This window comes from Pteropus alecto, unplaced genomic scaffold (assembly GCF_000325575.1).
Source record: "Pteropus alecto unplaced genomic scaffold, ASM32557v1 scaffold12, whole genome shotgun sequence".
NCBI lineage: Eukaryota > Metazoa > Chordata > Mammalia > Chiroptera > Pteropodidae > Pteropus > Pteropus alecto.
Genome location: NW_006432669.1, coordinates 11,386,104 through 11,397,484, shown reverse-complemented (window position 1 = coordinate 11,397,484; position 11,381 = coordinate 11,386,104). Strand labels below are relative to the sequence as shown.

Genomic DNA, 11,381 nt, shown 5'->3' with positions numbered 1-11,381 from the left:
GTACACATATACAATGGAATATTACTCAGCCATGAGAAGAGATGAAATACTGATATTTGCGACAATCTGGATGGACCTCAAGATAATCATGCTAAGCGAAATAAGCCAGACTGAAAAAGTAGAAAATCACATGATATCACTTATATGTGGGATATAAACCTAAAAGCAACAAATGAACAAGATGAACAAACAAAGACTTGTGAACATGGACTATAGACTAGTGGTTATCAAAGTCCGGGGAGAGGGAGAGAGGGGAGGTAGGTAGGGTAAAGAGGGTCAAATATGGGGTGACAGAAAGAAATCTAACTATGGAAGGTGAACACACAGTGTAACTATATATATGCCTTACTGTTAAAGTGTACAGCTGAAACATTGGATTTCATTATCCAATGTCACCATAAAAAAATTAATTAATTTAAAAAAATTCTACCAAAAATATATATTAGATATAGCTGCTACATATAAATGTAATTCAATATTTAAATATTGCTGTCATGTGCAGTAAACTTGCAAAATTTACTTATTTATTCTATTTTATTTGTAGATTATTTGGATTTTCTATGCTTACAATAAAATTGTGAACATCGATATTCTTATTTCTTCTTTTTTACTTAAGTGTCTTTACATTTTCTCTCCTTATTTCATTGGCTATGACCTCTTAGTACAATAATGAGTACAAGTAGTGTTAATAGATCTTACCTTTTTTCCAGTGTGTGATTGGAAGCTTTTAACAGTTCATCATTGAAATATAACGGTTGCTGTCTTTTATTGTAGATGCAACAGAATAAGAAATTTTCTCTCTATTTTTATCTTACAAAGAGTTTTTTAAAATAATGAATGGTTGATGAAATTTATTAAATGTTTTCTTGCATTTATCAAAATAACTCTTTCTATTTCATTCAATGCATGTGGTGGTTTTTATAAAGCTATATTTCTAATGGATTATATTTATGAAAATCTATGGTAGGTATATATATTACATATTATTTATATACATTATATATACACATTTTCATTTTATACTTTGCTGAATTTGGGCTGTTATTCTTTGTTTAGGATGATTACATCTCTGTTTATGAGAGATTGCCTGGTAATTTTCCTTTCATATACTGTTCTCAGATTTTGATCCAAATATATAGTCTTCATAAAGTGGTATGGGGATCATTTTGTCTTTTCAAAAAACAACATTATGACTTTGTTGATTCTCTCTTTTATATTTATTTTCTGCTATTAGTGACTTTGTATTAAAGGTACTAGTCTTTTCTTAACTTTTTAAGGCAGATATTTAAATCATTGATGTTTCAGGTTTTTTAAAAAATATATAATATGAGGCAGAAAACTATTACTCCATGAGGAGTTCTATCTGTGTCTTAGGAGATTTAATACATTGTGTTTTTACATTAGTCAATTCATTGATATTTTCCCTTAAGTCCTTTGTTTTCATAGCTCTCACAAGTCTTCAAATAGGTGGCATATAAACTACTTTATGAAATTTTCCTAGTTGTCATGTTTGGAACAGTTGTGACAATATAAGCTCATTTTCCATAGCCAAAAAAAGTTGTCCTAGTCATCATTTTTATTTTACAACAAAAGTTAACAATTCCGCAACAAATTTCTAGAAGAGTCTAGAAAGAATGTCATTTGGGAAACAAATAAATCCATTATTAATACCTGATCAGGAAAAGAGAAAATACAAGAATGTCATGATAATATTTTCAGATATTTGAACAATTGTTACATGCAAGAAAAATTTTATTTAATGTTGCTTTATTTATAAGATTTAACTAAACCTAATAGAGAAAAGAAAATTTTGGTTCCATTTAAGCAAGTCCATGCTGATAATTCAAACTTTTATAAGTAGAAAGGGGTTTTCCCTAAAGTGCAATGCTTCCTAGCACTGTGAATGACTAGGAAGAGGCTTGAATTCATTTTAAGAATGTTTAAAGAAGTTATAAAATGAAAAGAAGAATAAATTCTGAATAAATCTTGAAGAATAATATATAAAGATTAATTAATGAATTGGGTAGCATACATTTTCCAGAAAGGAGAAATGTTCTGTGGAAAGGTGTGGTGATAAGGAAGTGCAAAATACTTTGGGTGGAGAGGGTTAACAAACAGCTTTCTCTGGGGAGAGTTTATGTTGGTCAATCACAGAGCTAATTTCTACTAAGAGCAAAATTCTATCAAAAACTCTTTAGTAATTTATTGTACATATATTTGTGTTTTCTGTAATTTCCTATGGGACTGTAAGGCTTTTAATAGAAGCTATTATACTTTTTAACTCTATATCCTTTCTTGAAAACAACAGCAGTTTAGAGGAGGTTTTAAGGAGGAAAAAATAAATAAACTAATATCAGTATTTTGAAAATGTTATTTTGAGAATAACCAGAAGGACGGAAAGCCATACAGACTGGAGGCAGAAAGTCCAGTTAAGAAGATTTCTGTAGTTGAAACATTTTCTGTAGCAGAACAGTTGTGACAATATAAGCTCATCTTCCATGAAAGAAACCATGGAGAGAGAACTGATACAACTCAATAAACTGACTGTAGAAAACTAAGAAAACAGAGAAGTGACTTCCAATCCACATGACTGGAAGAATGTTGGTTTTATTTGTGGAAACTGACAGGAAACATTCCTATACTATGTGATACTTCTATCATAGTGTTCTTATTTTTCTACCTTCATATCATGTATTACAAATTATAGTCAGTTTTCCACTTTCTATTGTCTAATATCTGCCCCCATTATGGCACTTTTATAGACGTCTGTTTCTCTCATTGATATCCCTGTATTCCCATAGCATTTATAGTTATTGACACATCTTTGAGTAATTATTATCTGATGGCATTTTGTTTGTTATCATGCTAAATGATTAGTTCATATTTATTTTTCTAACTAGAATATAAATTCCTGAATGCTAGGAACTTCTTGTTTAAATTCTATCTGAATGTTAAATCCTGTTTTATGTAATCATTGATATACTCTACTGAACTAGAGTTGGGCTAAAATGAATCTTGACGAATGAACAGAAATGTTTTTATCACCATACCAAGATTTAGGTATTTCTGAAGCTGCTTGACTTTTAAGAAACCAAAGTGACATAAACACTTAGAAATGTTAGATTTACTGAAATTGCCAAGTGTACTCTGAGTTCTTAATTATAGCTAATGTTCACCTCCATCATCCAATTTGTTTTCTGCTGCAGCTAACCTAAATGTAATCTCTTGAGTTTGCAATTTGGGTAGCCTTTTCACTGAATTATAAAGGTCAAGGAATTGGATTTTTAAAGTATAATAAAAGCTCATCTAAAAATGGTTTAAATAATGCAGACATTTATTACCTTATATAAGAAAATATGTAGAGGATGAGTAGGCCCCAGGCCCAGCATGTCATAGATTTACCCTCTTACATTAAATAGCATTACCCTTAACTGATTTTAGCAGTTGCAAGTGTCACATCTAAATAAGACAATAGACAAAGTACAAAAAAGGGTTGTCTCTTACTTTATCTCTTTATTAAGAGTAAAGGACTCGTTTTAGCAGTTTCCTATTAGATTTGTCCTTATGTCTTATCGGACAGAATCTCATACCCAATCCTAAGTCAATTACTTAAAAATGCAGTGAAATCAACATGATCGTCTTAGGCTCATCCTGATCTACTCTCTGTTGTTTCCCCCTATTCATGTAAAGAAAAGGGTGGATAGCTGAATAAAACCTGGATGACACTAGAAAGCAGAGGGAAAACAAAGATTTGTGGTAGGTAACCAACAGGGGGAACTCTAGAAGTTCTAAAATGTTCATTGCTCGAAAGGAAGAATTTTCTTTGGGGAAAAGTATTAACTAATTTTGTACCAAAAAAAATGAGATTTGTTATTTCCGTATATTATGTATAGTAAGATTTTATATGATAAAGTTAAGAAACAATATAAATCATTAAAATTTCCTTAAGAATAACACAGATCACAACAGGCCAATTACCACATATAATAAATGTAGAAGCATGTTAGAGTATGACATAGTATTCCAGAGTATTCTCTAAAAAATTAAATTTTACACACATTATTTATAATATTGGGTGACAGTTTTGTAAATAATGTAGGAAGGCCTGAGAGATTCCAGATTACTATTGACTAACTTAAAAGTAATTTTCAAGTTTGTCATAAAGAATGTCATTTGTCACTTGGTAAAATGATAGTTATACCAACATGCAAATTAGTTTTGGAATATTTTTAAGATAATTTTTTTTAAATATCACAACAACAAAAAAATAAATCTCAAGTATTACAGCCATAATTATATTTCTATCCATAGATCTATCATCTATCTACCATTTACCTATTATCTATCTACCTACCTATCATCTATCATCTATCATCATCTATCTAATCTTTGTATCTACATATCAGTCTTGTAATCATAACTGATACATACAGTAATTTTAGGCTCTAAATTTAATATTTGTCTTTTCCACTTAATTTTTTCCCTCTAATCTTCTCTGACATTGAGTTTCTTAGAGATGATAAACATTCTTAAAGTACTGAAGTTAGGCAGAGTCTTGGGAAATACTCTGGTGAATAGAAAAAGGGAGCACAATAATCTTTCACACAACTCTTTCACTCAGCAACCCCAACTCTCTGACTTGGGACCCACTTATCATTAATAATACAGAAGGTCTCAGACTTAATGATGGTTTGACTTTAGATTTTTCAATTTTACAATAATGCAAAAGAAATACATATTCAATAGAAACCAAACTTCGGATTTTGAATTTTGATCTTTTTTAGGCTAGCAATATGCTGTAAGACAGGGATCCCTAACCGCTGGGCCACGGACTGGTACTGGTTCAAGGCCTATTAGGAACTGGGCCACACAGCAGGAAATGAGTGAATGAGTGAGCGAGCTAGTGAAGCTTCATCTGTTTTTGCAGCTGCTGCCCAGCGCTAGCATCACTGCCTCAGCTCTACCTCACATTATCAGGCATTAGAATCTCACAGGAGCACCAGTCCTTGGTGCCAAAAAATGTGAGACTGCTGCTGTAGGATAACCTCTGATGATGCTGAGCAGTGGCAGTGAGCTGCAACTCCCAGTCAGCCACGCGATTATAAGGGTAAATAACTGATACACCACAGGACACTGTGCTGCCAGCATGTTTTGGATATTGTGTTTTGCATTTTTGCAACCCACCATGTCTACAAAACACCATCTTTGTCTCTTGTTCCTGATGATGAGAAGAAGAAGGCAATTGCTCTTGAAACTCAAGATAATAGTCCAATTGTAGGCTAACGTAAGTGTTCTGAGCACATTTAAGGTAGGCTAGGCTAAACTATGATGTTTAATAGTTTAGCTGTATTAAATGCATTTTCAACTGATTATATTTTCAACTCAGGATGGGTTTATCAGGATGTAATTCCACCATAAGATGAAGAGCAACTGTACAGAGTTTTTAAGCTCATCTAGATCCCCTTATAGTTTTAGGCCAAATAGAACAAATAAACATTTATGGGGGGAAAAGATCTTAGATGTAATTCATGTGATAGATATCTATTTTTCATTATATTAGAATGAGGCTCCAAATGGGCTCTTCCCTCTATGGTGGACATAGAGAATGGCATCTCAGTCTTCCTGACTTTTTGGAAGTCGGCACCAATATTTATGATGGAAATGGTCTGAGGTACATGAGACATAACAACCATTTTTGGAAACTCTGCCAACTCTTGCATTCACTTGTTGGGTTTGGTCTTGCTGTATGGCTTGGATGAGTTCTGTACCAGCAAACTATGTAAATTTTTATCCCATTTTGGATAAGCAAATGAGGACCTTCGTTTAAGGGTGTTTTAATTTCTGCATTTCTTCTCTCGCCGTAATGAAAGCAGTAACAATGTGGTAGTGGTGTTGGTACAGAGAGATTGTTGAGGATTTTCCTTTGTAGAGTTTAGAGACAGATATGTAGGGTAGCTGAGATGGCAAAAGTCTAAGCATTGAGACCAATAGTCACTAGAAATTCTAAGGGGAAATAAGGTTGCCAAGTCCGAAGTGCTGGATGAGAAGTATCATCCTGTCAGAAGACGACTGGTAATTGCCATCAAGTCTGACTATCGTCTGTGTGAGGATTATCTAATCATCTTGACATTGAGCTCCTGGTGAGGGAAGGAGCATCAGTGTAGGTAATGAGAGTTTGATTAGGCTAGCAAGTAAAATCAGACCATGGCAGTTTTGTGGCAGCAGTGGTTCTTCATCATAATTAATGAGGAAAACTGTTGATTATTCCACTGTATGAGGACATGTGGATGCCCCTGCTTCTGAAAACACTGACCACCATAAGCATCATCATGTCCATAAGGACCCTAAAATCTATAATGTATAACATTGAATTAAGAAACCTGAAACATCTTTCTTATCCTTGACTGAATAATCATAGTAGCTACAATTCATTGAGAACTTACTGACAGTCACTATGCTTAATGCTTGACATTTATCATTTCATTTACACTTTAAACAACCCTATGAGGTATACACTTTAATTATCCTCATTTTACACATAGAAAAATGGAGGCTCAGATGGCTTTAAGAACCTTGTCTAAGATCACACGGCTTCCCAAGATGCATAGCTAGAATTTTTATCCATGACTAACTCCAGAGCCTATGCACATAACTAGTTTGCTACAACAGTTTGCTGCTCAAGTGGTTTAAAGGAATAATGTTAAAATTGAGTCAGATTTGTTTCCCTCAAACACAAGAACTATTTTCTCTTTCAACTTTCATGCAAATTCTCTAATAAGCTCCTAAATATCTACATTTACATGGAATTCAGATTCAAATATAATGCAGTGGTCATGCTACTTGACAGTAATCCTGCCAATTAAGCACCAGTCCTAATTGGAGGAATTTTGTACTGTGCATACACACTCACTGTATTCTCTGTGAGCTTGCAGCTGCTGGCACAGACATCATTAGAATCTAGGAAAACAACTATTTCCAAGAGAACATCAACATAATGAAAAACATGATATGTCAGGAAGTAAAGAAATTTGAATAAAAGTTAGTGAATGGGAAAGCAAACTGTAATAAACCAAGTGGAATCCTGCCTGAGGTTCAGTGTCACAGTTGCTTCTGAAAAAGAAATTGAATATTTTAGTGAAAACGAATGGTCAGATTTTTGTTGTGCAATTTATATGACAGAAATTTCAAATATGATGCCTGTTTTACTTTGATCTCTTCCTTATTTTATTGTGTGTGTGTATTTTAGTGTTCACATGATAGAATTCTTTCATGTTTCGTGGTTCTTTCCAACTTCTCTTAGGTAATATATCACTAAATGGGCACTTTGCCTAAGCTTTTATTTTTCTCAAAGCAACACTATAATAGCTCTTCCCTGAATGACAAGGTTGTAGGTTTTACAACCTGAGCTGAGTAGAGAAGGAAACATGTATTGAAGTCTTTTTTTTTTTAAATTTACTGCTCATTTAAAATGAAATTCCTCCCTTTCTTTTCTTGATTTTTGCTGTGGGTATTATGCAGGCACTAAATAATTTTAAAAGAGTTTATATTTACAATTAAACTCTGTGCCTAATATGTCCTTTTTTGCTGATATTTATTCCAGCAAAGAAAACATCCTACATGCCTCTTTTCCTCCTTACTCTTCTTCCTCCCCAGGTCCGCCACGATTTATCTAAGAAAATTCGGTCATGTTTCCTATGATCCGTGGTAAAAATCTGTAATTCCCACCACTGAACTTAATGTGGATTGTAAATATCCCAATTCACTTTCTGCTTTATTCCCTCTAAACATCCTCAGCTCACTCTGTGGAAACCTGTTTTTGGTCCACACCTCTGCTTCAAGCTGCTGAATCTCCATCCACCTTTAAATACAGCATCTCTTCTAATTACCTTGCTTCCTCTCTCCTATTGTCAGTCAAAGCCTTGAAGAGCAGTGGAAACTCACTGTCTCCACTTCCTCAGCTTCCATTCATTCCTCAGCCTCCTGCAGTTTGATTTCTCTTCCCAACAGTGCAGGTGAAGCTCATCTCCTGAAGCTCAATGATGACCTCCATTCAGCACAAACTTCAATATTTATAATTTTTGGTTACTCCAACATATTAAATTCTGTTGAAAATCTTTACTTCTTGACATTTTCTATTCACTTGCTTTAAAAATTGCTATGCCTTTCTAGGCATATATTTGTATACTTCTGACCACTTATTCTCTGCTTTCTTGGTGAGATTCTTTTCCTTTTCCCACTCTGTAAATGTCCTCCTGTGTTTCTTCTTTAATGTTTAATCTACTTCTCATTCTACATATTCCCCTTGCATGATTTAATCTATTTTCATGATTTCAGTACCTAACATGTTTGAAAAAATATATAATGATGTTCCACAACTGACAGTATCATCCTCCTACCAACCACATCACAGATACTGAACTCTTACGCAGAATGTATACTTGGCACCAAGAAAGTTCATATTTTTGGAATGCTTATTATTTTGCTGTATACTATATTAATCTCTTTAAGTCTTAGCTACTACTCTCCAAGAAAGGGTTCGTTATTCCAGTGTTATAAAGAAACCCAATCTCAAAGAACATTTACTCGGTAGTATTATTGGTTATTTCAAGGACAAGATTGAGCATGAGGTTTTTCTGACTCCAAAATCCATCATCATTCTATTATCAGTTTTACCTTCCTAGTCTTATACTCAAAAGCCTTACATTCTTGCTGAGTAGCTGGAACATATAAAAGCCTGGCATTCAGTCTTCTCTGTCATAAACTATTCCTTAACAGTCCCAGTACAATCGTGTTCATTCCAACTTTCAAGTCATTTTTTTCCCCATGGAAGTGGTGAAGAATTATTCGGTGTCTATCAAATCTTAAGTCAGCTCATGTGTCCATCTCTAGCACAAAGACTTTTCTGGATCTTCCTGCTAACACTGAGTGCCCCTTCCCACCTCTGAACCTTATGACTATTTGCATTCAGCCCAAATTCTTGAAAAGTCTATTTTGTTAGTCCATTATTTCTTATATGCTGGCGGAAGATTCCAAGTAAAATTACTAGGTACTGGCTTTGCTGCAGTACCTAGAAAAGTACTAGCAGAGAACGGCTGCTTAATAAATATATCCTTAATTTTATTGAATTTAAAATTGAAGTAAATTGCTTTGTGACTTCCTCTAATGCTGGAAAACGGGGGGTGGGGGGGTGGGGGGGCGGGGAATGCTTAGTAATGTAAAACCAATGCTGATGTGAAAAGGAAAGCAACAAATGATGGATTATATAAGTCTGTAAGAGGAAGTGTTTTTGCATCTATTCCCAGCTCAGTAAATCAAAAATAGCTTGCCAGATGTGACTCTCAGTTTTCTATAAAATTCATCATTTTCTATATGCATTTAGAAAGCAAAGAAATAATTTTATAGATAGCAACACCTAAAGAAATTTAGGACTGCCTTGCTTCCTCCCTTCCTTCCACTCTCTCGTTCCCTCTCTCTCTCTCTCTCCCTCCCATCCACCTAACACAATCTTTATATTCATCTATCTTTATATTTGCATAAGAAACACTTGACTATGGACACCGAGCTGAGTTGGGAAAATTTCAATTTCAAACAAATAGACTTTAATATATCAAAGATTTTTGATGCTGATTTAATAATAATAAAAGGTTGAACTTGGTAACTTTTGAGATCTCTTCTAGTTCTATGATGCTGTAATTCTGTAATATAGCACTTTAAATAACTATATGCTAAACAATCAACAAAACTTAAGTTTCAACTTTAACTTGATGGCTCTCAGAAGTAGCAAGTTCAACTTTGCAGCTAGCCTGTCTTCTCACTACCCCCATAGTAATTAATTTTTTCTTGGTCTCTCAGGTGATAGCCCCTCTCCTCATACACTGTCCTTTGCTTAGACAAACTTCTATTTTGCTTCTGCTGCAAGAGTGTATATCTCCAAAATGATATTTTCAGTTTAGAATCTATTTTAGTCATTTACATTACCTTAGAAACCTGGCCATATGAGTCATAGTTTAAAACACAATCTGTTCCTTTCCAAGCTACCCAGAGACGGCCCCATACAGTGTTGTTCTAGGTTCCCACATAACTTAAAGGGAAACTCACAACATCCGGAGCCCTGGATATCCTACAAATGAAGGAGGAGGATGTTCTCAAATTCCTTGCAGCAGGAACCCACTCAGGTGGCACCAACTTCGGCTTTCAAATGGAACAGTACATCTACAAAAGGAAAAGTGATGACATCTACATCATAAATTTGAAGACAACGTGGGAAAATCTGCTGGCAGCTCGTGCCATTGTTGCCATTGAACATCCAGCTGATGTCAGTGTCATACTGTCCAGGATATTGGCCAGCAAGCTGTGCTGAAGTTTGCTGCTGCCACTGCAGCCTCTTCTATCATTGGCCACTTCACTCTTGGAAACTTATTAACCAGATCCAAGCAACCTTCTGGGAGTAGAGACTTTTGGTAGTTATCGATCCCAGGGCCAATCACCAGCCTCTCACAGAGGCATCTTATGTTAACCTGCCTACCATTGCTCTGTGTAACACAGACTCTTCTCTGCGCTATGTGGACATTGCCATCACTTGCAACAGCAAAGGAGCTCACTCAGTCTGATGTGGTGGATGCTTGTCTGGGAAGTTCTGTGCATACATTACACCATCTCCCATTAACACCCACCGGAGGTCATACCTGATCTATACTACAGAGATACTGAAGAGATTGAAAAGGAATAGCAGGCCACTGCTGAAAAGACTGTGACCAAGGAGGAATTTCAGGGCGAATGGACTGCTCCAGCGCCCGAGTTCACTGCTGCTCAACCTGAAGTCACAGTCTGGTCTGAAGGTGTTCAGGTGCCCTCTGTGCCTGTTAGGAGGTTTCTTACTGAAGACTGGAGTTCTTAGCCTGCCGCTGAGGACTGCTGTTCGGCCCCCACTGCTCAGGCCACTGAATGGAAAAGAATGACCACTGAATGTTCTTAAGCTATTCTTCCACAGACTCTTAAAATGGAGATAAGATTGACAGAAAATAAATAGTTTCTAAAAGTGAAAAACAAAACAAGACAAAAAAATACAATCTGCTTATGCTTATGTTATCTTATATTGTCCATAGCTGTATTTTATTACGATGAATTTTAAAACTTTGGTGTTTATAAGATTCATGAGTGGTATTTGCAAAAATACAGGTTCCTAGCCTCTAGCCCAGAATTTATTATTCAACAGTTTTAGGGAAAAGCTGAGATGTTTGAATTTTTATTAAGCATTCCATGTAATTCTAATGTTGGTAATATGGTTTTCTCTGGAACAAACTTTGAGAAACTCTGATGATTGCTATTTACTCTTGATACTCTTTTCATGCTATACGCTAAAGCACTTAACTTTAAATACA

At 35.0% G+C, this 11,381-nt stretch overlaps 1 pseudogene; it reads left to right on the top strand.

The window, feature by feature from the left end:
• The window catches only part of LOC102896417, a 31,916-nt pseudogene extending 20,941 nt beyond the window's left edge, over window positions 1–10,975 (top strand).
• Window positions 10,976–11,381: the final 406 nt, after the last annotated feature.